Source organism: Panthera uncia, chromosome A2 (genome assembly GCF_023721935.1).
Source record: "Panthera uncia isolate 11264 chromosome A2, Puncia_PCG_1.0, whole genome shotgun sequence".
Lineage (NCBI taxonomy): Eukaryota > Metazoa > Chordata > Mammalia > Carnivora > Felidae > Panthera > Panthera uncia.
Genome location: NC_064816.1, coordinates 122,671,142 through 122,698,214, shown reverse-complemented (window position 1 = coordinate 122,698,214; position 27,073 = coordinate 122,671,142). Strand labels below are relative to the sequence as shown.

Genomic DNA, 27,073 nt, shown 5'->3' with positions numbered 1-27,073 from the left:
CTCATGATCATGATCTGGGCAGAAATCAAGAGTCAGACACTTAACTGTCAGAGCCACGCAGGTGCTGCCCCAGGAATATTTATGTTTAAATAGAAGGAAGAAAAATGGTTAATTGGATTCTTTTGAAAGAAAGACCATTAAAGCATATTTTTACAATAATTGGTACTGTCCTGCCCAGGGACACTTGAGTCCGCAGAAGTCCCTCAGGGAGTATGAGAAATCACCCCGCCTGCAGTGGCAGCCTCTTGGATACATCTAGGATACATACACTGCCACCATGCCACCATGATGAAAACCATGTTTTCAAACTGCAGAACTTTTCACATCGCCCCCTTACTTAAAACCCAACAGTTGGTTCTTTTTGCCTTCCAAATGTAATCTAAAATCATCAGCCTGGGCCATGGGCTTCTTTATAATGGCCTTCTGCATATCCCTCTGCCATCATCTCCTGCCCTCAGACATCACCCTCCACTATTGCTATCCAAACTGCTTACTCTCTTCATCTCCACAACTTTACACATACTATTTCCTCCTCTACTCTACTGAGTGAATTATAGCTCATTCTTCAAGATATGGGTCAAATTTACCCTTCTTTTCATGTCTCTAGGCAGTGTCACTATTCCCTCCCCTATACCCCCAGAATGCTCCATTCTTCCCTCTGATATAAGATTAGTATTCAGTACTGTGACTATTAGTTAGGATATATTGATAAATGTTGGGATGGTGGGCCTTTGAGGCAGGCACCTTTCTTATTCAACTTTGAATCTATTTGATACCCTCTAGGCTAAGCATATTATCTGTTGGCCCAGAAAAATCTTTTCCTATTAAAATATGTGGAAACAGACAAATGAAAAACATGAGGTGATTCATAAAATATCCTGAAGCCTATGGAAAAAGTAATGTTTCCTGAAAACTTAGAAGAGCATGTATATAAACATGTCTTTCAACAACCAAGGAGGAAGGAAGGAAGGAAGGAAGGAAGGAAGGAAGGAAGGGAAGAGGGAGGGAGGGAGGAAAAAGGAAAAAATCAAAAGGTATTGGCTTTGTGTCTTCAAAAAGACATGGAGGGCATAACCTCCAGAAAAGAGGATCAGAGAACTACAAGGACAGAAGAGTTGAGATGAAAGAATAGATATAGTAGGAACTTATGAAGCTGAAAGAAAAAAATACAAAAAAGCAAGGAATTACAAAATGCAAAAGCAAAACCAAGACTGAATTAGAGCCATAAACAGCGATTTCTCATAGTTCAGCTATGTTTCCCCACCTGGCACATCAGATCCTGGCTCCTTTCTCCTGCCTGGTCTGTGCTACAGAAGTCCCAGCAGATCTTCTGACTTAGCCCCCTCTTGTTATGAATCTCTGCTATCTCAGGGATATCAGCTGAGGCAAGAGGTAACAAGAAGGGCATGTAATTAGCTTTCTTGGGTATGTAGGCAGCTGCATCTTGGCCACTGGATGCCAAAAAGTTAAAGAACATAGGTCATCTAAGTAACAGAAAGGATAAACAAAAATAAAAATAATAGTAAAATAAGAATAAAGATTCATCATGTTTACGAAATTAGTATTTTGCTTTTTTAAAGATGATAAGTTAAGGATCTGACTCCAAAAGCAAAGTCAACAAAAGCAAAAAGAAACAAGTGGGGCTACATCAAACTAAAAAGCTTCTTTCTGCACAAAGGAAATCATAAAGAAAAAGAAATATCCACCTACCAAATGGCAGAAAATATTTGCAAGTCATATATTTGATATGGGGTTAATATCCAAAATATATAAAGAACTCATATAATTCAATGACAAAAAACAAAAACAAAAACAAAAAACAATCCGATTAAAAAATTGGCAGAGGATCTGAGTAAACATTTTCCAAAGAAAACATACCAACAGATGGCCAACAGATACATGAAAAGATGTTCAACATCACTAATTGTCAGGGAAATGCAAATCAAAATCATAGTTAGGTATTACCTCATACCTTTTAGAATGGCTATTATCAAAAAGATAAGAAGTAGCAAGTATTGGTGAGGATGTGGAGAAAACAGAACCTTTGTGCACTGTTGGTGGGGATGCAAACTGGTGCAGCCACTATAGAAGAGTATGGAGGTTCCTCAAAAAATTTAAAATAGAACTACCATGTGACCCAGCAGTTCCACTTATGGGTATTTATCTGAAGAAAATAAAAACACTAACTCAAAGGCAATATGGGTAGCTCAGTAGATTGAGTGTCCGACTCTTGATTTCGGCTCAGGTTATGGTCTCAGGGTTTCTTGGGTTCAGACTCTGCATCAGGCTCTGTGCTGATAGTGCAGAGTCTGCTTGAGATTCTCCCTTTCTCTCTACCCCTCCCCCACTCGTACTCTTCTCTGTCTCTCTCAAAATAAATAAACTTAAAAAAATTCAAAAAGATATTTTCACTCTCATATTTATTGTAGAATTATTTATAACAGCCAAGATAGAGAAACAATGTAAGTGTCCATTGATGGACGCATGGATATGTGGTATGTATGTATGTATGTATGTATGAATGAGTGAACGAATGTGTGGAATACTACTCAGCCATAAAGAATAATGAAATTTTGCCATTTGCAACAACATGGATGGATCTTGAAGGCACTATGCTAAGTGAAATAAGTCAGACAGAGAAAGACAAATATATGATCTCACACATATGTGGCATCTAAAAGCAAACAAACAAATAAAAAAAACAAGCTCATAGATACAGAAAACAGATTAGTCATTGCTGGAGACAGGAGGAGGGAGGTGGGTGAAATGGGTGAAGCAGGTCAAAAGGTACAAACTTCCAGTTATAAAATAATTAATGGGGATGGAATGCACAGCATGGTGATTATAGTTAATGATATTGTATTGCATGTTTGAAAGTTCCTAAGAGAATAGACCTTAATAGTCCCTATCACAAGAGAAAAAAAATACATAACTATGAATGAAGATGGATGTTAACTAGACTTATTACTGTGATCATTTTGTAATATATACAAATATTGAATCATTATGTTGTATACCCAAAACTAATATAATGTTGTATGTCAAGCATACATCAATAAAAAAATTTAATAAAGATAAGAAATTCTATTTTTACAACACCAGGATATTTGGAAAATACCCCAAAAGTAAGTATTAAAAAGAAGTAAACACTATCCCCAAATTACCACCAACACTATGATCTACATTTTTCCAAAAATTTTTCATGGTAATACATAAAAAATTGCATAGTTATCCTACACTCATACTCATATCCTACATAATTTCCTTAAGTCTCTGTTGAACATAGCCTATTAGAGTAAATAAATTCAGCTGCTATAAGAAATAAGCCCGGGGGTGCCTGGGTGGCTCAGTTGGTTGAGCATCCGACTTCGGCTCAGGTCATGATCTTACAGCTCATGAGTTCAAGCCCCACGTCGGGCTCTGTGCTGACAGCTCAGAGCCTGGAGCCTGCCTCGGATTCTGTGTCTCCCTGTCTCTCTGACCCTAACCCAGTCGCATTCTGTCTCTGACTCTCTCAAAAATAAATAAACATTAAAAAAAATTTAAAAAAAAAGAAATAAGCCCAGAAATCTGCATCTAAAATGATAAAAGTGTATGACTTCACCAGATCGCAGACCACTGCACACAACAGAGCCATTCTCCCTGTCACACCAAGGATCCTTTCAGCCTGTGATGCTAGGAGCATGAGGCAACATCTTCAACATTCCTTGTAGGTCACTATGGAAAGAGAAGAAGGAATGGAAAGCAACGTGGGTTTCTGAGAGGACAGGCCTGGAAGAAGCATGCATCACTTCTGCTGACATCCGTGGACTCGATTTCAGTCACGGAGGTAAGGGTCTGACTCCAAAAACAAAGGTGACAAAAAGGAGTAAGGGTATAAAATTTAGCTGCATGCCCAACACAAAAGGAGACACAGAGACTAGTGAGCATTAGCAGTCTTTGGGTTGTGTGGTGGTTTCAAAATATGTCCACCAATTACCTGATGCTCCTCCCTTCAAAAGGTAGAGCCTAATTCCCTTACCCTCGAGTGTGGAAGTTCTAGCAAAGCGATGCAATGGTGTATGGCTTCTGAGACTAGGCCGTAAGAGACATTGCAACTTCCTCCTTGCTCACTCTCTCTTCTCTCTTGAATCACTTACTCTGAAGGAATGTCAGCTTCCTGTCAGGAAGACACTCAAATAGCCATGTAAAGAGGCTGAGGTGATAAGGATTTAAGACTCCTGCCAACAGCTAGCAACACCTGAGACAGACTTCCTCTTAACCGCCAGCCATCTGAAAAGGCCATCTTGGAATTCATCTTCTAGCCCCAGTCCCACCTTCAGATGATTGCAGCCCTAGCCAACATTAGGACTGCCACCTCATGAGAGATCCAAACTAGAAATCTTAGATTTTGACACAAAACCTGTGTGACACAATAAATGTTTAACATTTTAAGCCACTAAGTTTTAGGATAATTTGTTATATACCAATAGATACTTAATGGAGCATAGATCAACACACACAGCATAAGCCTAGGCAAAATGTCGCCTAGTGGGACTTTGGGCCCAGACCTAAGATCAAACCCTTAATGGAGGCTCAGTGACTCTCTTACTTAAACGTGGCAGCTATGAGAGCGAGAGGCAAAGCTGACAGACACTTCCTCTATGTATTTCCCTTCGGTCCAGACCGTATTCTGGCCCTCTAAGTATTACCACTCAAAGGGTCAGGTAAAGCCATTCCAAGGGAAATCATGCCAAAGAAAAACAAGGAAGAGGAAGGTGGAATCTGAATCTGAACATGTTCCTGGAGGTAGAAGGAGGAGGCAGCCCCTTACCCCTCTTACAGAAGTAGTGCCAGGAGAAAGGAGAGCAAATTTGCAGAAAGGGAAAAGAAAAATAGAAAACTTTCCATTCTGACCTGGAATCAAAACCTCTTTCCTTGTTTCTCAAAATTCTCTACATCAAAGTGCTGGGAGTCATTACATATCCTTATACACAGATCCATTCACATTAGAATTCTTGTGACATGGGATGGAGTGGGTTAATACAGAGGATCTTATGCCTTCCTGGGAGACCAAATGGTGTTATTTCCTGGCCTCATTCTTCTCTGCTTTCTGATAATAAAGGCTGGAGTCTGGCTTAATTCCATGATAGAATAACAATTTCTAACAATAGCCTATCTTCTCAAGTTCATTTTCACTTAATAACATCATATTCTAATACACAGAGTTACTCAAACGAATAACCAACAAAGTGTTTCCAAATGGAGACAGAAATAAACTGCCTTTAATGGACAGAATACTTAGTACATTAATTGTTTACATACAGCAACAAACATTGCATTGGTTTGTTAATGTCTAAAGTTCTTAAATGATTTTTTTAATAAATTAAAACTGTCCCCTTTTACTGGATTATCACTAATTATTTCCATCTTGACAGATAGCTCATATTATGCTTTGGGTAAATTATGTTTTTTAATGTTTATTTATTTTTGAGAGAGAGAGAGAGAGAGTGGAGGAGGGGCAGGGAGCAAGGGAGACACAGTATCCAAAGCAGGCTCCAAGCTCTGAGCAGCCAGCACAGAGCCCTATGTGAGGCTCGAACCCACAAACCATGAGATCATGACCTGAACCAAAGTCAGACACCCAACCGGCTGAGCCACCCAGGTGCCCCTGCTTTGGGTAAATTATTAACAAATTCTGAATTTAGCTCAAATTAAAGAAATGTTTTACCAGCAATAGCAATATAGCTATTGTTCAGCAGTCAGTTTTATCCCTTGTTTGAAAGACTAACTTGCCTGGTAGGCCCTTTCTAAATGGATAGAGATAGATAGGTAGGTAAGTAGGTAGGTAGATAAGTAGGTAGACAAGAGGATGGATAGAAAGAAAAAATGAGGGGTGCCTTGGTGGCTCGGTCGGTTAACCATCTGACTTCGGCTCAGGTCACGATCTCGTGGTTTGTGAATTCGAGATCCGCGTCAGGGTCTGTGCTGACAGTTCAGAGCCTGGAGCCTGCTTCAGATTCTGTGTGTCTCTCTCTCTTCCCCTCTCTGGTTTGTGCTCTGTCTCTCTCAAAAGTAAATAAACATTAAAAATTTTTTTAAAAAGAAGGAGAAAATGAGATAGGGAAAGAGAGAGAGATGGGTGTACACAAATAGAAGGCACGGCTGAAACACACAGGAGACAAAACGTCTTGATTGCTTGGCAGAAAGCACAACACCCTGAGATCTGAGACCTGGTTCTGTGTCCTACTCTGGCACTTAGAACTTTTTCACTCAAAGCAAGTAACTGAAAGCATTCTCAAGTCTATGTCCCTGTTCCTGATAGGGAACACCACCATGCTGTCCTGCCTATGGTGTTGAAATACTTAATATAGGTGCCAGTGCTCTCAAAGAACAATCCAGAGTGCAAGAGATCATGCAGATGAAGAGAAAATGCCTCGTGTGGCCGCCATCTCCAATTCGTAACCCTCCACTTCCAAAATTGCTTTTGCTGCTCTGATGGGAGTAGAGGCAGCTTCTTGCCAGAATTCCATTGTGTTTAGTTCCCCCTCACACTTTGTTCTTGCCTACCCCAAACCTTCGCTTCCAGAATAGACCCAAGCTCCTGCTAAAATAAAATTTAACTATAAAAAGGATTTTAATATCTCTGAGCACATGACAGCCAAAACCCAAACTCTGATTAGATTCCTTGCTATGCTTGACCCTAAACTCAAAGCACCAAAAGAACAAAATTGTTCACTCTTTCTCCTCCCTCCTCACATCTAGTGTGTTGGAATGACCTTTGATGACCTTTGCCCTCCCTTCAGGTCTAAGAATCTTCATCATAGTATCCCAAGGCTTTATCCAAAGCCACCAGATTCTCATAATTTTACCAAGCCTACCCTGAGCTCCCAAGACCACCACACAGTTAATCTACCCCTAGGACACTCCCACTCCCACCTCCCCAAACACAGGACAGTGAAGAAAGGGCAAGTTCCCTGCCTGTCTTTCCCCATCATATCCTCTGCTAACCTGTGACACAGCATTTTGGTCAAAGCAGAGTTGAATGAATCATAAATGGTGAGAGAGTTCCCACTTGGCAGTTTTCGGCATGGATGGCACCTTACCTTAGTGGATTTGTCAGCTGCTTTTTCGGGCTCAGGAATCATGCCAGCCTTAGCAGCATAGCATAGAGCTCAAGAAAACTAGCCAAGAAACCATGAATGAGATATAAAATGGCAAATGCGCCCTAGGCTGATGGAGGAGAAGACAGATGTGTAATGTTAATCAAATGATTCACAGGTGCCTCTGGGTCCTTTCAGGATTGCCAGGACCCAGAAACACTTGCATCATCATTGCAACTGTTTGTATCAATGAAGTAAGTTTTTCATCGGCCAACAAAAAATACTCAGAGATGATCTCCAACTTCTGTTAATCCCGTTTGGATTTTAGGGGAGCCAGAGAACTCCAGGTAACTGTGAGTTTTCATCACCTCTTAAGCAACTGAATAAACATACTAGTCACTTTAAGATCCTTTTCCACAAGTCAGCAAAGTCCCTTTTCCCTGGCTTGGTGTCCTCGGTCCCACTAGGGAAATCTCCTAAGTATTCATGCCTACTTATTTACTCTAAATGTTCACACCTGTGCCCCTCTTAGTGGCCACCAGAAAATACATTTGTTGGAAGCCGCCTCGCAAGTAGGCAGTTTGTAATGGTTTTGAGGAGCCTGGCTTCAGCCCAGTTGCCATGACTTTTGTGACTTTTTATTGCCATTGCCACTACTGCTACCACAGGCAAAGGATTATGAGAAACCAGATCTATTACTATCTCAGCAAATGGTGGGACCAAATAATTCTGAGGATCTTGGAGGGGTGAGTGTGTCACATTTTATTTATTTATTTATTTATTTATTTATTTATTTAATGTTTATTCATTTTGAGAGAGAAAAAAAGAGAGAGAAACCAGAGGAGAGGCAGAGAGAGGGAGAGAGAGAATCCCAAGCAAACTCAGTGCTGTCAGTGTAGAGCCGGACGTGGGGCTCTATCTCATGAACCATGAGATCATGACCTGAGCCAAGAATCAACAGTCAGATGCTTAACCGACTAAGCCACCCAGGTGCCCTGTGTCCTATTTTAAAATCAGAATGTGAGTAGGACTTGGCCATTTTCTTATACTAAGTAAGAGCAAGCTGTCAGCTGCTGGGCTCTGGCCCAGATTCATGGCCAAAGACCTGGGCTTTGTGGCTTTGAGCTTTCTCTACCTTCACTCCTTTCTTCCACACAGTGTGACAATCTGCCTGGGGCCTCAACAATACAGGTTGCACATAGGTACAACCAGGGCGTGGGAAAGTTGATCCCTGGAGAGGACCCTGGGTAAATTCCCAGCCTCGCCATGCTTGGGTGGGAGAGTTCTGAGGCACGTTCCACAGTTTCTCCGAGTCCCTAGAAGGACTGAGTCCCCACTATATCCTACAGCCTCCTCATCCATGTGTCCTGTGTTGGCTTTTTCCTTCTCTGTCTCACTTCACTCCCTGCTTCTGCTTCCTGGGATCTCTTCCCAATAAGCCACCAGCACCTAAGTTCTTGCCTCAGAGTCCTGCTTCAGGATGACCTGAAAAAAATGAAGACCTTCTTATTTCTTTTCCTCTTTCTAAACTGTGCTGGAAACTCACTTTCCTGGAGGCCAAGCTGAAGGTAGTGGATCTGGGGTCTGAGTCATGGGGAGTGTCAGGAGGACACCAAAGAATGCTGAGGACATGAGCTGGATAAGCCCCCTGCAGTGCCTAGCTAATGTCAATAGGTTCCGTGATGACATTTATTAAGAGAACATAGACATAAATGTCGCCCTTGCTCCATGTTCCTGTATGGGAACTCCCCAGCATGCTCCAGGGGCTGAACACCCACAGCGGCTGTGGCTTACCGAGCCCTCACCCTGTGCCTGTTCAGGGAGGAGCACTGGGTGGGATGTCACTCCATCTTGGCAGAACTATAAAACTTCCCCCAACACTGCCAGCATCAGCAATAAGGATGGTCTATTGCCTGCTGTTTTTAAACAGATTTACAAATTGAGAACATTGCTTCTCCAGCAACAGCACAGACTTGTCGAGAGCAAACAAGAACACCAACAGTTAGAGTGTTAAAAATGCAGCAGAATATAAGAACTCTGTGACTTTCAGTGTGACTTGCAGCCCTTGCAAGGAGGGAACCCAATACAGAGTCTAGATGCCTAGAGTCCTGTGCTGACGGCATCAGAGCTGAGTCAGGTTGGGGGGGTGGGAACGGCAGAATCCATGAGACATTCCCACTGTTCCAACATGCTAGTGACCAGGTATGCTGTCTGTTAACCCTGGAAGTACACCAAAATTAATGTTTCTTTTGTTGCCTGGTTTTTGGCTAGACCTGTGCTTATTAAAAAACAAATAAACAAGGAGCACCAGGGTGGCTCAGTTGGTTAAGCATCCAACTTCAGCTCAGGTCATGATCATCACGGCCTTTAGTTCCAGCCCTGCATCAGGCTCTGTGCTGACAGCTCGAGCCTGGAGACTGCTTCTGATTCTGTGTCTCCCTTTCTCTCTCTGCCCCTCCCACATTTATGCTGTCTCTCTCTCTCTGTCTCTCTCTCTCAAAAATAAATACACATTAAACAATTGACATTAATTTTAAAAAACATTAAAACAAACAAACAAAACTTGTTTGTCCCAACTAATCCTTTTGCTGATTCTACAAATCTCCAGTTTAGAAGTTTCTCCTCACTTCTCACTTCTAGTGTGGGAGTGACCTCTGATGACCTTTGCCTTCCCTCAGGCCCCTTGAAAGAATCTTACGAAATGGGATAAACCCAAGTGACAATGACTGTCAAGATCCTGAGACCTCAAGGGGATCCAAGCTCTAGGTAAACAGCCACTCTTAAGTTATAGTGTTTGAGACAAAGGGTAAGATAATAGAAGACACTTAGGGTTCAAGTTCTCAGAAGTCTGACGTTTTAAAATTAATTGATAGGTGACCAATGCTTGCATGAGAGAACAGTGAGAAAGGGACGTGTTCCTTATCCCTGGGGAATTTCTTAATGTTGTAAAAGATGAGTAACCCCACTAGAGGAAATTGGTTCATAAAATAAAAATATCAATGCAGTGGAACTTTAGGGTCAGAAAAAGCTAGACTCAAACCAAGCTCTGCCACAGAGTAGCTGAGTTCCTTATGCAGTCTACTTATTTGGGACTTCTTTTGAGCTAAGGAGTTGAAACACTTAGGTACTTGCCAGGCATTTCTCCCTTATCTACTTGCCACTTTGTTTATGTTAACGCCCTGCCTCGTTCCATGCTTGATAAATCCTACTATATACTCTTTTAGTTTCATCTCTCCTTACTGTTACCTAGATATGCTTTTCCTATTTCATTATGAACTTTCAAAATAAGTGCCAGATCACAAAAGGACGAATACTATATGACGTGCTTAGAGTAGTTGAATTCAGAGACAGAAAGTAAAGTGGTAGTTGCCAGGGGCTGGGGGAGGGGAGAACGGGGGAGTTAGCATTTAATGGGTATAGGATTTCAGTTTTGCAAGATGAAGAACGTTCTAGTGATGAATGGTGGTGATGGTTGCAAAGCAATATGAGTGTTCTTAAAGCCACTGAACTGTACACCTAAACAGGGTTAAAAAGGTATATTTTATGCTATATGTATTTCACCATAATTTTATGAACAGAACACCTGACTCACTCTCATGATATTTACCTGTAAGATTCACCAGAATGGAAATATTTGTCACATCCAGATCCACCTTAACATTGTTTTCTAGGAAGAATTGAGGTAGAGAAAGACATACTTTCCCCTCCTGGACAAGGAGGATATATGCAGTATGAGTTTTGCTGAGGGAAGAAGAGAGGCAAGGTGGCATTTCCCTCTGAATTTTGGTTTTATGATCATTCTTTCGTCTTCTCTAATTTGCTGTCTTAATTCAACGCCATCCTTAAAAGTGGACGTCTTTCTAAAACAGCCACGTTCGAGGACAAACCACTCTCCCACTGCGTATGTTGGTTAAATTATCACGTTGTTTAAATTATCAGGTGAAAATATTTGCTCTGTGCTGGGTTTTCTTTTTTTTTTTTTTTTTTAATTTTTTTTTTCCAACGTTTTTTATTTTATTTTTGGGACAGAGAGAGACAGAGCATGAACGGGGGAGGGGCAGAGAGAGAGGGAGACACAGAATCGGAAACAGGCTCCAGGCTCCGAGCCATCAGCCCAGAGCCTGACGCGGGGCTCGAACTCACGGACCGCGAGATCGTGACCTGGCTGAAGTCGGACGCTTAACCGACTGCGCCACCCAGGCGCCCCTGTGCTGGGTTTTCTGATGGTAACAGGGTTTGAACTTGACTAGACTTTTTTGTTTTATTTTGGTTGTATATCATTTACCCACATAATTTGTCAAATTACTGTATGAATATTTGTACTGATGTTCCCACAAAGGGCACTAAGTACTATACTAAATCTTAGCAGAATCCCTGTTGGAACACTCTGTGAAATTGACAGGATTTGGGTTTTTAGGTGTTTTCCTTCCACCCAGCTGAGCTGCATTCCCATAACCCAATATAAAAGTGTGGCCATTCACATTAACTTAAACTGATGAAATATCTTTTCCTTCCCTTGATTTCCTACAACATATTTTCCAGTTATCCTTTATGCTCTACAATTACTTGGGGGAGTTTGCTTTTTGGCTTAAAAGCCTATTGCCATTTTTTATTTTAGAACACCAAGGGAATCCCTTTCAAGCAAGAGAGCAGCATTTTCTCTTCCGTCTTGAAGGAAGCCAGACACTTCGCTGTCACATTTCAGACTGTGGATTGTTTTCTGACCTCTGGTTTCAAGCAGCATGGATGGCATACGGACTCAGGACTAAGGTTTTGTTTAATGCTAACGAGCATCGTCTCTCCTCGCCTTCTCCCGTGGCTGCTGCTAGTTATCGTGTTAAAACAGTGGTGGCAGCATATCTGCCCAGGCAGTTCCGCTTCTTGCATTTATTCAAATAATTTGGATGCAGATTTTCTTTCTCTTTCAAGCACTGAATATGATTCAGTTCCAAATATCCCTTATTATTTCACCTGCCTTGAAACGGGAATTGTAAGCACTCTGATAAATGATGTGAAAGACTGTCTAATTTCCGTAACAACCTCTGTCAGCTGTTAACTTGCAATTTTATAACATCTAAAACATTCTGAAATTCCTCTGTGCATATCCCTGAGTGAGCTGACAGCCACGTGGCCCCTGCATCAATTCTGCCAAGAAAGAAGGAAAGAGAGAAAAGGAACTATTTTCCTCTTTCTCTGGCAGTGGAAGAACACTGCTCTCAAAGCTCAGCCTGCGTGAACAATGAGTCTTTTTCCATAGAATAGAAGACACAAGAACCCATCACTGCATACTAAGTTGGTCTTAATTAATCTAATTTCTATCTTCAGAACGCTCCCTTTTCCTTTCTCAGAGTCAAGGTGAGGGGAGAATGGGAGGGAACAAAGGTGGGAAGCTCAGAGATCAAAAAAGAACAACTAACCCACCGAAGAGCCCAGTGTTGTTTTCAGCGGCTGAAAACCCTCTGAGTTGATGAACCATGTGTTGTGTGTTATGTGTTATGTGAATATTTGTTGCAACATAAAGATAGCGTGAGGTCATCACTAAGCTCACCCTGCTGTAGGTGGTGATCATCTGGTTTGTAATAAGCTTCAGGAAAGACAGCTTTCAAGAGGGGTCCACCACATTCAGGAGCTCTGTAACAGTTACTTTCATAACCCTAAATCCAGAGTTTCCATGAGGACACTCTAAACGAACTGTATAGACTAAATAAACATCACTGTGGGGTAGGGAGGGCTCCAATATGGAAATCATGGTAACAATACATTGGCAGGAGTTGCATGCTGCAGTAAATTATAATGTAAACAGCTTTCCTTGATAGAAAACCCCATATGGAAAATGGAATCCAGCTGTAGACTATAGATCACATAAAACACCACCATCTCTGCACTGAGTAGGAAAGCTGAAGAAGGTAGTGCAGGGACACTTGGGTTTTTTCAGTCTGCACAGCGGAGGGTGAACTTGATGTGCTGACCTTCATTACAAAAGGTGGGTGCACAGTTCCCCAGAGGCACATTCCACTTGGGCTCAGGTTTACAAGCCAGAATTTGTTTCCTTGGGTCCCACTTTACTCTTTATCAGAGTAAAGACGCCAGCTTCTGACAAAGGGTGTGGGAAAGCTTCTGAATCCATGAGTGTTCCCTATATGCCAAACACGAGAAGAGTTTAATTAAAAACTTAAATATAAAAGCAGAAAAAATGCAGCAAATAATTTAACAAGCACTGCCTCCAGATTAACAAGAGTCAATATTTCGTCCTACTTGCTCCAGATCTTTGTACCTTTGTATAAAAGATACAAAATATTCCGGTTAAAATGGAAGCTCCCTTTTTTCCTCTCCTGAGTCCCATTCTCCTCCACCACTCCCCCACCCCCTCCAGGCAGAGAAGCAGCCATGCAGCATTTGGTATCTTTCTTATGTGGATTATGTTACTGTATTATCTCATTCCCTCCAGCAATTCTTTGAAAAGGCTATTATCCCCATGTTATAGATGAGGAAACTGAGACCCAAGAAGATCAGTATTTACCCATGGTCACACAGCAAGTAGGTAAAAGAGTTGAGCCTCACAGACAGGTTGCTCTGACTCAAAACTTGTGCCCTTTTTTACCATATCCTACATTTGGGGGAGCTGGTCTTTCTCATCTGCCCTGAAGGTGGCAGGGATTCTTTCCAACTGAATCCTTTCACCTCTTCAGATCTTGATTCATGGGCTTTACTTTCTGATTCCTTGATGGAATCATTTTCAAATTTTTGCCTTTTTGGTTTATAAAGCCAAAGCATGAATCCAACCGGGGAGGGTTAAGATGGGAGAATTACATTATCTTAGCCTATGCATTTGGGCATCCTATCTGTTTTTAAATGCACCACTGGTTCATGATTACCTTCCCGAGGGCCAACGGTGTAGCCTATATTTCATTGGTCCCATGCCATTAGGGAGCTATCTGTGAAGTGGTTTTTAAAACCTCTCTCTGGATACTTACAATTTGTTTCATAGTTGTAACACTCAAAAAGGACTTCCAGAGAAAGGTGGGATAATAGCAAAGCATAACTTAGATTCAAGAGTGACTACAGTACAGACTTAAAAAAAAATGGTTTTGCAAAGTAATTTGGTAATATGTATCATGAGCCACAAAATTATCCATAATGTTTGACTATAAGAACTACATTCTGAGAATCTATCCTAAAGAAGCAACCAAATAGTGGGAAAAGCAACATTCAAAACACTTCCTAATTCTGTTATTTATTGAAGCCTGGAAGGGAACTAATGGTCCAAGAAATGTTGTTAGATGTACTATAGAAGGACCCCTTGACTGAAACATGTATTGTCATTAAATTGATAAAAGAAAAGCAAGGCACCCATCCTCACTGCCAATTAGGTGTATTAAATTTGCCAAGCTGGTTAATCATTCCGATTTTCAAATTTCTCAGTAGCAGTATACAAAATACTGACATCTACCTTAAACATACGAGAAAATTGAATGGGCTAAACATGAAATAACTTATTCCACTTATGGCACTGCATAGTACCCAATAAACTGTACCTAATAAAATGATTATCTATGAAAAAGGTATAGATTTGTTGCAATTACTACAAAATATTTCAATAAAAGAGCCTGGATTCAAATATATAAAAAGATAATCTAATTTATGTTACATGTTTTTATTACAGTAAAAAATTAAAAATATCTGATTTGGGGTAGTGGTGTAGGAGAGGCAACATTTTTACTCTACCCTCTTAGGTTCATGTTTTAGAGGCCTGCAAATTAAATGTAAACTTATAGGTTATCAGGGGAACAACCAAAACTTATATATAAAGAAGAAGTGGCTTTCTGAAATACATATATACCTATATACCTATATATATCTTATAGGTATATAAAAATGGGAGTTTATATACCTAACTTAAGAGGGGGAAGGAGAAGAAAAGGCTTCTATGAGAGGAACAAATGGATTTCTAGGAGAAGAAATAAGAAAGTCTGTGATAATGTTTATTCAGGTCAGACTTCATCTTAGCTTTTTTTCTTCTCAGACATAAAAATCCCCTGATGATGGGACTCGTGGCAGCCCCGCTCCCAGAAGTTTCTGTAAAGGAAGGCTTTTTGCTGCACCTATTAAATCCCAAATGTCTTTGCTTTAAAATAATCTTTATATTAATTCCGGGGGGCCTAAATGGGCCTCCACATTGGCATTAAAGCACTTTTCTACCAGGGTGCCTGGGTGGCTCAGTCAGTTAAGCATCTGACTCTTGGTTTTGGCTCAGGTCATGATCTCATGGCTTGTGAGTTCCAGCCCTGCTTTGGGCTCTGTGTGGAGCCTGCTTGGTATTCTCTCTCTCTCTCTCTCTCTCTCTCTGTCTGTCTGTCTCTCTCTCTCTCTCTGCCTCTCCCATGTGCACTCACTGTATCTCAAAATAAACTTAACAACAACAAAAAAAACCCCACTTTCCCCTCTTATATATTAAACAAACTTGCTGTAATATTGTTAGGCAGATTTTATAAACTTTTTAGATAAAGTGATATTTTCTAGGTTGTTACTGTATAATCTATGACAGAGGAAGCTTTTCAGTTCAGAAGAGAAAAATTCTAACACAGTCTATATTCAGAGATCATTGCAATGGTAGAAAGAGCCCTGGACTATCATCCCAAGGACCTCTGGTCACATCACAGGAATAGGATTTACCTCCTGTGTTCCACCATCCAATGGACTGGGATATGCTGGTCCTCAATTTCCTCACTATAAAGTAAGGATAATAATAATGTCTAATTTGCACATTTCTTAAAAAGAACTGGATAAGATCTATGTAGGTTGAAAGATCATTTCATTAATAAAGACTCATTTGTGTTAGATTAAAATACTTTAATATATATGATCTTATAAATAAGGTGACATTTTATTCATGTAATGAATAAGGGAAGAGGCATGATGATTAAACCTGAAAACTTAAAATATATGTATGTATTCACCTCCAGGGAATGGCAAGCTGATATTCACCCTTAGGCACTCCAGTGGCTACAGCTTACGTCAATGCTGTCGTTTTAAAGACAAACTTGTTTTTTTAAAACTGGAGTTAAGGAAGAGCTAGAGACCTTACGGAAATAAAACAATAGCTTAAAGATGACCCTGAACACGATGACCTTGAAAAATGAGATTGTTATTAAAGAACATTGCATTGGATACTTCATCCTGGTTATTTTTCCAGCTCAAACCAGAAATGCCACCCTCTTCATCTCCTAGAGTCTCTGACATAGTTATGGATAGAAACTGGATGACAATGGGTTCATTTTTGATCCAGCAGTGTTGATTTAGACATGGAGTTTATCTGCTAATTTAACCAATATTTCCTAATATAAACCCTCCATCCACTCACAAACTATTCTAAAGAATTTTCCCGAAACTTACAGCCTTACCTGGAAAAAACAGTTGTTCAATCCATCAAATGTAGCTATTAATAGTAACTTTAAAATTGTCCTACAAGGTCCAAGTGAATATAAACATTGGAATAAAGTACTCTGTGCACTCATAATATGCTTCTAAAAATTAAGCTTTTCATGTGGAAATTATCAAATAAATAGCTGTCCTCATTTCTGTGGAGATAAATAGCTCCAAGATTTCATTATTTGTTACGAATTTTCAAAATAATTGGTTAAAACTCATATCTGGTTAACAGCCTGACACAGCTTCTCCTATTTTCCACAAAAATACATAGAAAGCTTTTCTTTTTTAATGATAGTCATGATGCAATTTTTTAAAGGACTATTGCCAGAATCCTGGAGAGATTTCTCTAACTCCAAAGTCAAATGATAGACAAAAGCAAGTGACTAGTTGGTGCTTTACCTCTGAAAATAATGGAGGCTTTCATTCTAAAATATCGACAGATATCCTTCATCCTTTCCTAATTTCATCCTCCTGATTCAGACTCTTTGCCATGCAGCTGCTTTTCTAATGCTAAATGTCTGCGTAGAGGTTTTTAAGGCAATCAGGATACTGGTTAGCCATTCCCCAGAGTATCTCTCCTTTCTCCATGTAGTCAGAAACTGTGACCCCCAGGGCAACCAGAGCGCACTGCATTCAGGGCTTGTCCACTTACTGAAGTGCGAGAGAAACTGCAGAGGACATGGGAAACAGGACATCCTAGGGATTATAGGTTTTTAACTTTCTTCATTTGCTCAGAGTATCAGGAAATCAGGAAACCTGTAGAAGTGCTCTAAATGAAAGCTCACTAAAGCCTAAAAAGTCTGCCTTAAAATTATAGGAAATGTGGGAACTATATAGATGCAGAATAGGGTCATGGGCATTCCACAGTTACTGTGTCAACAACCACCAAGTCACTATTTATTGGAGGATGAGTAAATATAAAAAGGGTGGAGGTAGCTTACAAAAAAATCAGGTAAGAGAAAGGAAGTGTCTTGAATACTCAAAGAAATCACTAATTTCTGAAATGACGTTACTGTAAGAACCAAAAAAAAAAAAAGTAATTTTGAATACTCTGTCATCTCCACTAGGATACTAGAATACTTGAGTTCAAATCTTGCATGCTGCCATCACCTTGGGCAGATTCCTTAATCATTCTGATCTTCATTTATCTGTAAGTGAAAAAATGGAGATAAAAATATTTCCTCATATAGGGTTGTATTACGAATTGCATAGTATTGTGTAAATGAAATGCTTCAATGCTTAGAAAATGGAAGAGTATAGCAGTGGTAGTAACAGAGTGGACGAGGTGGTGGTGGTGACAATATTTTCAGTAAATATTCTGATGTATATATGTATACTGATCGGTTGGTTCTGATGTATCAACGTGTTTGAGAACCACTGTGTCCAGACTCCTTCCATGACCTGGTGCCTTCCTACCTACAGTTTCATCTTTGCCTTTCCCTTTGTCATAAAACAGAACTTCCCACGTATTATAGGATAAGCTCTTCTATGCCTGGGGCTATCCCTTTGCCTGGAGCACAGACCCCACCTCATTCCAGTTCTTTGAAACACTTATCCCTATTTATTCTTCAGTATTCAGCTCAAGCATTGTCTCCTCCAAGACCTATTTTCCATCAAAGGAAATATGCCCAACAAATGAGCAATTTCTATTTTTATGGTCTCCCAGAGCATTCTGTAGCAGTAACTCAAACACATCTTTGTATTATACTGAAGCTATCTCTTCCATGTCTGCTTCTGTTCCCACCAAGCTTGGTTTTAAGGACAAAGCCCATATTCTGTGTAGCAATTCCAAACTCTAGATTTCACCATGGAATGATTATTTCGGTTTTACAATGGATAGTTTACAATTTTTTAAAGTTTTTGTAATGTTTATTTTTGAGAGAGAGACAGAGCGCAAGCAGGGGAAGAGCAGAGAGAGGGAGACACAGTCTAAAGCAGGCTCCAGGCTCTGAGCTGTCAGCACAGCCCGATGTGGGGCTCAAACCCACGAACCGTGAGATCACAACCTGAGCCAAAGTCGGATGACTTTGACCAACTGAGCCACCCAGGCACCCCCAAAATATTTTTTAAAGCACTATTACCAAATTAACAGTAAACTATGTGGTAAATTACAGAGCACAAAGAACAATGGCCCAATTTTTTTTCTGAATTTGTGTTTAATATACGCATATACAACATTTATGTGCATACTTCTGAGTTAAAATAACCTATGAAGCCAACATTTCCTAAAGCAAATTCCTAGAAATACTTGTTTCATGAGCTACTCAATGAAAAGAAAGATACGTGAAATTAGATATTCTGAAATATCCTACACTAAGAATTGAAGAATCATTGTTGAATACAATGGTTCCAAGAGTTATTTGACCATGATGCCATTTTGTTAAGTATACTTTTAAACCCTCGGAGTAAGTAGAGTTCTGTAGACACACATTTTGAAAGATGCAGAGTGACTTATTCTAACCAGTCCTTTTGCTAAGGTGGCAGACAGCACAGATGCAGATGTCATGGCATAGAGAGACAATTTTTGTTGGAGTGGGCTATGCTCTTACTATAGCACAGCCAGAAGCAACAGACACATTGCAAGTACATTCTGTTGCATGGCTGTTCACCTCACCCTTTCCACTACTAAGGATTCTGCTCTGCTTTCATAGGCAGTCCTTTTAATTCAGTGAATAACGTTTTCCCCTTTTGAGGCATGTGTAAATGGATTGCTAACTATTTTGCAATGCATCCATCTGTGACCACAGTCAGGCTCTGGGCAGCAATTAATTGAGACAACCTGAGATATGATTATGCCTCACAAATAGGAAGGAAGAAAGGAGGGGGGGGTTCTTCTTTCTTTATAGTATCAATTTTATTGCTAATATCATGTGTATGATATATATTTGTTTATAACATCACATTTATCATATTTTTCTATTTTTTTAAATTAAGGCATAGTTTGGGGAATATGTACAAAAATGCACTTCTGATTTACAGTTTTGGGTGGAATGAGGACAGAACTTAGCTTCTCCTATTTTATTCATGAAATCTTAGTACAGGAAATGGTATACTATCCATTTATGTTAGTGGCTTCATATTCAGCACAAAATTAAGCTTTCTGCCTGGTGTCATTTGTCAAGTAAGCTTTTTAAAGCAGTAATTTTCCTTTATCCCTTTTAAAGGCAGCTTGTTCTTAAAAACCAGAGTGTGCCACATTACCCAACAAATTGTCACCAAGGAGAAGGAACAACATGAAAGCTGGGAATTATAATGCTGACCAAGTGCAAAGCAAATAGTTTTTTTGACCACCAATCTTATCTCAAATGCAGAGACTCAAATGTCAACTTTGGTAATAATTCAGAAGGTTAACTGACACTCTGCCCTGAATCTGAAATACTCAAAATTGTACATGTGTTGAAAATGCAGACTATACAAAGGTGCCAATGTACCATAAATATACATGTATCATATACAAAATGATGGAATGCCAGTCTAAGTATTTACGAAATTTCACCCTAAACAAAATACTTGTTCCAGCGATAATGAATAATTTTAAATATTTGATTCCATATATAGCTGCTAAATGCTTAAGATTTAATGCTGCCTTAGAGAAATTATAGGGAGGCCATATCTCATTGAAATATTGGCTGGAAAATTCTGGTTGCTAAATCTCTATCTAGAGTCATACAAACAAGCATTCAAATCATTTAGGGTTTTCAAAAGAACCTGCAATTACCTCTCTTCACACTAGGTGGTGTAGTCAAGACCAACAAAGCTATCAAATGGATGAATACCTTTGGTTTAGCAAGGTCAAAACTAAAGGAGGGTATCATTTTAAACTTGAAAACAGATATGTATCTTGTGTTAAAATCCCAGTGTGTTTGATAAAGAGAACAGATGAAGAACCAGTAAAAGAGGAATGGAAAGCCTGTTCAAATAGTGGGGATAACAGGGCTTCTTAAAGACTAAGTCACCAACCACGAGGAGTACCAGTTAAAATCCACATTCCTAGAATCCACACCGCCACACTTTACAATTATGGCATCAGAACAGCAGGGATGAAGTAGGAGCCTGACTCTGTTCTCCTAAGATACACTCGAGTTGGTCTTTATGCAAAACTCTGAGAAATAGATTTAGATTGCTCTAAATCTGTCCAGGGGTAAGAAACCCCAGTTGACAAGTGTTTGATGTTCAGAAACTTTTTTTTCAGCTTCCTATAGCTTGTATCTTGAAGATCAAGGGTTATAGGCTTCACTATAAAATCTCCAGAGGAATTTTTCCTATGTTACCATCACTGCAAGAAAAAAATCAGAGTGGCAGATTCAGCCCTATGTGTAATAGAATATTTGGAAAGCAGTTTGAGCTTTGTAGAATGGGGGAAAGAAATGTATTTTATAGAATGCAATGAAAATGAATCTCTTCTGGGAGGAATGGGTGGTAGTTATATTAGATATTCAAAAGTCGAGCCACATTGATCTGCCTTTTGAAGTAATTACATTGATATCCGGAGTTTAAAGAAATGTATTGCTTGTTCCCTGCGGATGTTTTCAAAAATCTTTTTTTCTAAACCAAAGCAGTGTTTTGTTTTGTTTTTTTCTCTAGCTTGAATCACAAAAGAAAGCATTTTACTGAAGTGCAGCTAATTATTGTATAGGAATATATGCGTATGGGTGTTCATGTGTGTGTGAACTCCGGAAATGAGTTCTCTGTTTTTTATTTTAAGTGAGATTTTTTTGTTTGTTTGTTTTGGTTGAGTCAAAGCTTGCTCCCTTAAACTCATTTGTTTTAAGATATTTTTAAATGGACAATATACTAAGATGAATTTCCCACTAGTCTAACTTCAACTGAGTATACAGAATAAAATGTAACCATTTCTTTAAGACTGAGCACAATCCGTGGGGCGCCTGGCTGGCTTGGTTGGTATAGCATGCGACTCTTGATCTTGGAGTTTGATCCCCATGTTAGGCATAGAGTTTACTTTTAAAAAACTGAAAAAAGAAACATTTAGCACAATGCATGTTAAAATGTGTCCTGTACAGCATACTTAAGGAGCCATTTCTTCAGGGCTCGCTGAGGACTATTTCTCTACGGTATATGAAACCAGGCGACTTTGTTCCTTGAATCTTTGAACATACATTTTATGGTTTTCTTATTTTTTCCCCCTTACTTTTAATTGTTATTTCATGTTGCCATCAATACACCAAGGCAGTTGGGAGGACTCCTGTGTCTAATCTCCAGAGGTCTTGGAAGGCTGATAGCTAAATGTAGTTTGTCAGAAACGTGTACCGAGTGAGAAGAGTGGGGGCCTAGTGGGGGAAGGGGAGGCTGCATTAGTGAAGTGTCTACCCTGGCTATACTTTTGAATTTTCTCATTCTTGATTATTTTCCCAAAAGGTGAAGCTGCAGGTGGTTGAATGGTGGTTACCTGAACTATTATTTCGAACAAATCTTTCTAATCTGTTTTTACTTGGGATTATAATCATAACATTTGTAGAAAAGCTTTGTGGCCTCCTCAGGGTATATAAATCTTGTTTTATTTTTCATGTACTAATAGCATAGTGCATTTTCTCTCTGAACAAAAATGTCTCCATGTGCTTCAGCCTTTTGATTTCTAAAAAGCCTGTCTGCATTGTTATATGTGCATATATGTGTATGTGCACATGTACAAATATAAATGCAGATATGTGAGTGTGTATTTACTATGGGGCAGAGTGAAAAAGGAGCTCATTCTTCCATACTGGGAAACAACTTCATATGAACCTGCTTTCTTCTGAGCCATTTTTATTGCTTGCTTAATTATCTTTATCAAGGTCACTAAATGGTAGAAATGCTGACAAGAAGGAATGAGGGTGCTTTACAAAGGAACAGTAAGCCAGGACTGCGATCGCTCATGTGCTCCCTTTGGGGCAGGGTGGGGGAGTTGGTGAACAAAAGCAACAGTTTCCAAGAACAAACAATGGCATTCTCTGTGACCTGGAGCACAGCGAGCAACCCTGTGTCCTCACACATCAACTCCCTCCCTGAGACCCAGGCTACCTTTTCCTCCAGCCACATCTACAAGGCCAGCATCTCAGAAACTTTGGACATCTTGTTTTTCTTTTTGGTTTTAGAAAACATTCCTTATAATGGGGGGGGGGGGGAGTAGGGAAAGCACTTTATATTTTTTTTAACTAAAGAACAGCTCTAACAAATTTACAAATCTCTAAATACATGAGGGCCTGAGTGTCTTTGTTGAGCCTTTGATCTGGAATTGCTATATCTTCCCCTGACCCCTCAGTGAGGGTAAAGACAGGTCTTGCTTTGCTCAACATGGTCTCCCTTGCGGGGCCCAGTGCCTGGCATAGAGAAGGCCCGAAACAAACATTGTGAATCAACTGATTGACTGTAGTTGCAAACAGAAACTCGACGGTGGGTGGAGATTAAGTTTAGCCCATATAAGCATCAGTCAAGATCAAAACATAAATGCGTTTATGTTTGTGTCTCTTACAGATTTATTTCCTCTTGTTTCTCCTCTGAGAGCTTTGAAAACATTTTAAATTTTATGAGGAACAAATGACATGTCCCACTATGCCATCTCAAATCTTCTTTTCTGAATTCAGGTTTCGTCTTAATTGCGGAAAAAATGACACAGCTGCACTATAGAAAAAGTAAGCACAGAAAAGCATATTTTTAAAAATACCCATAATCTCACTGCCCAGAAACAACAGCCACTAAAATGTTGTTTCCTTCATAGTTTTCTGTATTTATGTCTTTAATGTATATCTATGTTCACATAATTGAGGTGTGTTGTAAATATAATTTCATATTCTGCTTCTTTCATGTTATTTCATAAGTGTATGCCAGTCATTAAAACTTCCTCAAAAAGCATAATTTTCATAGTCATGTTGTGCTCCACCATAGAATGATGCCGTGTAATCAAGTTAAATTCATTTCTCCATTATCGAACATTTAGATCATTTGGAACATTTTATCTTTATGACCATCTAAAGATAGTGTTTGTGCATATCATGTGCACATAATGTTTGTGCACAACAGATTACTTTCTTGGAATGGTTTCCTAAAAATAGACTTGACTATTTTTAACGCTTTTGATTAAGTATTGCCATATTGCCTTCTGCTTTTATTGCAATTTGTAGATTAAACTTCTACCAGCAGTGAATGAGACTGTAACAGTAGCTGATAGCAGCTACCATTTTTTTTTTGATGTCTTATGTACCAGACACAGTGCTAAATGCTCTATGTGTGTCATATCATTAACTGTAACCATACCAATATGAAGTAGGTATCCTCTCATACCTATTTACAGATGAGAGACTGACAAAGAAGTTGCATAACTTTTCCAATGTCGTACAACTGGATTTGGGATCCAGATGATTCACCTCCAGAACGCTGGCCTTCAGCATACTGAGGGAACGACATTGAAAGGTAACACTATATACCTAGTATTTTGATTCTTTGCTAATTTCATGAAGGAAAAGACCGTATCTTATTTCTAAATTTCATTATTTTAATATTAGCAATTTTAGGTGCTTTCTTATAATTATTAGCCAGTTCTATTTCTTCTAGTGTAAATTGTCTCTTTCTATCATTTGCTACTTAGTGACTCTTCTCTTTTTACAATATAAACTTGTTAAATATTAAAAATATTCTGTTTTTCCTGTGCCTATTGGTGGCTAAAATTGCTCCTGTTTGGCATATAATTGTATTAGGATATTTTACCTTGTGACAGTTCATTTTTAAGCAGTCAAATATATTATTTTTCTTTGTGATTCATTCCATCACTAATTTTATGTTCGAAAGTACTTCCATATCCAGATATCTGATATTAACTTACATTTTCTTTAAAAACTCTATCCTTGGGGCGCCTGGGTGGCGCAGTCGGTTAAGCGTCCGACTTCAGCCAGGTCACGATCTCGCGGTCTATGAGTTCGAGCCCCGCGTCAGGCTCTGGGCTGATGGCTCAGAGCCTGGAGCCTGTTTCCGATTCTGTGTCTCCCTCTCTCTCTGCCCCTCCCCCGTTCATGCTCTGTCTCTCTCTGTCCCAAAAATAAATAAATAAATAAAAAAACGTGGAAAAAAAAATTAAAAAAAAAAAACTCTATCCTTTTCTTGTGTTGATCAACCAATCTTTCTAGGTTGTTTACCTAGAAAGTCTTGCTAATTTGTCTATTTGTCTGAGACCACACTGTTAGAATCTGAGTGGAAACAGATCTTTTCTAACATTTCTGTTACTCTGAAAACACAGTTCACAAAAATTTCAAGACAGCAACTTTGTCTGCTCCTTCTCCCCAAAAGAGGAAAACCAAGAAAGCATAGATACACATTGCTAATGATCATTTGATACAGAGGATTGAGTTTTGGTCCTGGGCATCAGTGCCCTTTTCTGACACTGAATTCACTTGGGTTGGTTCTCAGTATAAGAAGCCAAAAGACTAGAGTTACTTATGAGGTGTCAGTTTTTGAAATATAAACCCTAAAATGACATATTTCCAATCCAAGAGGTCTGCCTTTTGTGCTAGATCACTGTAGAGCAGTCTTTGTTTACAAAGCATCACATTATCTGGCAACAAAACCTCCTAACAATCAAGCCTCCTTTCATTTTCCCAACACTGTTTGCTGATAATTCTTCAGAAAAATTTTGAGATTTTTTTTCATGCTACTAATTTATGCCAACATAAATGGGAGTCTAATATTCTGTTTAAAAAGAAGTGTAAACATATTTTGGGGATGCTTCTCCATTCACTCTAAAATCTAAAGTCTGAAATTATTTACATGCAATTTTCAGTGATTTATTAACTAATTATAAACTGAGGTAGGGCTGATGTTGAAAGGGTAGATTTGCTATTGGTTCCTCAACTACTTTAACTCCCAGGAACAGAAAACCTACAATTATAAACAAGACATAGGCAACCATGGTAACAGATCTACTTTTCACAACAAATACACATTTTTTCAAAAACAATTAATGTTCCTTAATGTTTGACTTATTGTTACAAGCACTTCCAATGGTATCTGTTACCTTCTTTTTTTTTTTTTTAATATTTATTTATTTTGAGAGAGACAGAGAGAGAGAGAGAATATGAGCAGGGGTGGGGCAGAGAGAAAGGGAGACATAGAATCTGAAGCAGGTCCCTGGCTCTGAGCTGTCAGCACAGAGCTTGATGCAGGGCTTGAACCCCGAACCACAAGTTCATGACCTGAGCCAAAGTTGGATGCTTAACCAACTGAGCCACTCAGCCAACCTGGTATCTGTTACTTTAGAAATAAATGTCCAGGTAAATATGGATCTAGATGCATTAACTTTAAGTTAGTTATATAGACCTCAGTTATATTAACTTTAGACTTGAAAATCTTGTGACTATGTTTTGATCCAATTTTAGACTATGTTATTATGCACATACCTTTTCAACAAACAGTTAATCTGGAAGTTATGCAATGATTTATAATGCATGATGGGATATTAAGCAATTACTATTTGAAAATAATAACTTCAGTGGAAATCCAAATGGTTCTCCAAATATGAGGAACAGAAAATCTCCTCCAGCTACTTTTCATACCATAAGACTGAAAGATATTTCACAAATTATCTGGACTGACTTTGAAGCAACTGCATGAAATAAAAATTATTACCCAGAATACCCTAATTAAAAGTGATTATTCATACCAACAGCTAAATTTATTGTGCACCTACTATATGCCCGAGATTTTCCAATCAATTGGCACTAATTTCTCAGGTACTATGTCATTCTCATTTTATGCTCAAGAATACTGAGGCTTAGAGCAGTCAAATAACTTGTTCAAAGTCAACTTTTATCAGAAAGTCTGTTTAAGACAGACTTAAACCTGTCCTGTCTGAGTTCAGGAGCTGAGCTCTTACCTCCTATGTAATAAATAAATATCAACCACATTCTGCCAACCCATCCTAGGTACACGATTATTAAAAAGGCTGGCTCTTCCATTATTCCTGAACTTCATTTAGCCAACATAGTAGTCAAGATATCTGAGGAATTGGACCCCATAAAAAGATGCCAGGAGTGACCCAATTAGCCAAGAACACCTATTTTTAAAGGTAACTAAGAGTGTTTGGAGGCCCTTATTTTTGAAAGACTCTCTTTCTGAATAGTGTACCACTTTTTGCATAGAATCTCTTCTGTGTGAGAGTAGAGGTCAAAATAGCCTGCAATGGCTTTTAATGGGCACCTTCTTTTTTGGGACACATGGAGTGTCCCCATGTGACTAATTTGTAGCCATTCTTTTTTTTTAAGATTTTATTTTTTAAGTGATCTCTACACTGAATATGGGGCTCAAACTCACAACCCCGAGATCAAGAGTCACACACTCCACCAATTAAGCCATCCAGGCACGCCTATAGCCATTCTTTAAGTAAAGAAATAAATTTGGACCAAAACTCTAAATACTAAGTGTACATTTGAGGCTTTTTGATGCTTATTCTCCTTTGCCATGAAAATATTGCCAATTTCCTAATTGTATTAATGTACTATATTATAAATGGTACTATATATATAATGTACTATATAAAAAATGGTATCACTGGGGGAGAGCTGAATAATGGTAACATC

General features: G+C 39.1%; 1 long non-coding RNA gene across 5 annotated transcripts in view; it reads left to right on the top strand.

Moving 5' to 3' along the window:
- The window catches only part of LOC125930868 (uncharacterized), an 81,224-nt gene that overhangs the window by 34,723 nt on the left and 19,428 nt on the right, over positions 1–27,073 (top strand). For all 5 annotated transcript variants that reach the window (XR_007460279.1, XR_007460276.1, XR_007460278.1 and 2 more), the window contains 3 exons: positions 3,714–3,829; positions 23,093–23,140; positions 23,800–23,918. This is a non-coding gene — a long non-coding RNA (uncharacterized LOC125930868). The remainder of the gene's footprint in view (positions 1–3,713; positions 3,830–23,092; positions 23,141–23,799; positions 23,919–27,073) is intronic.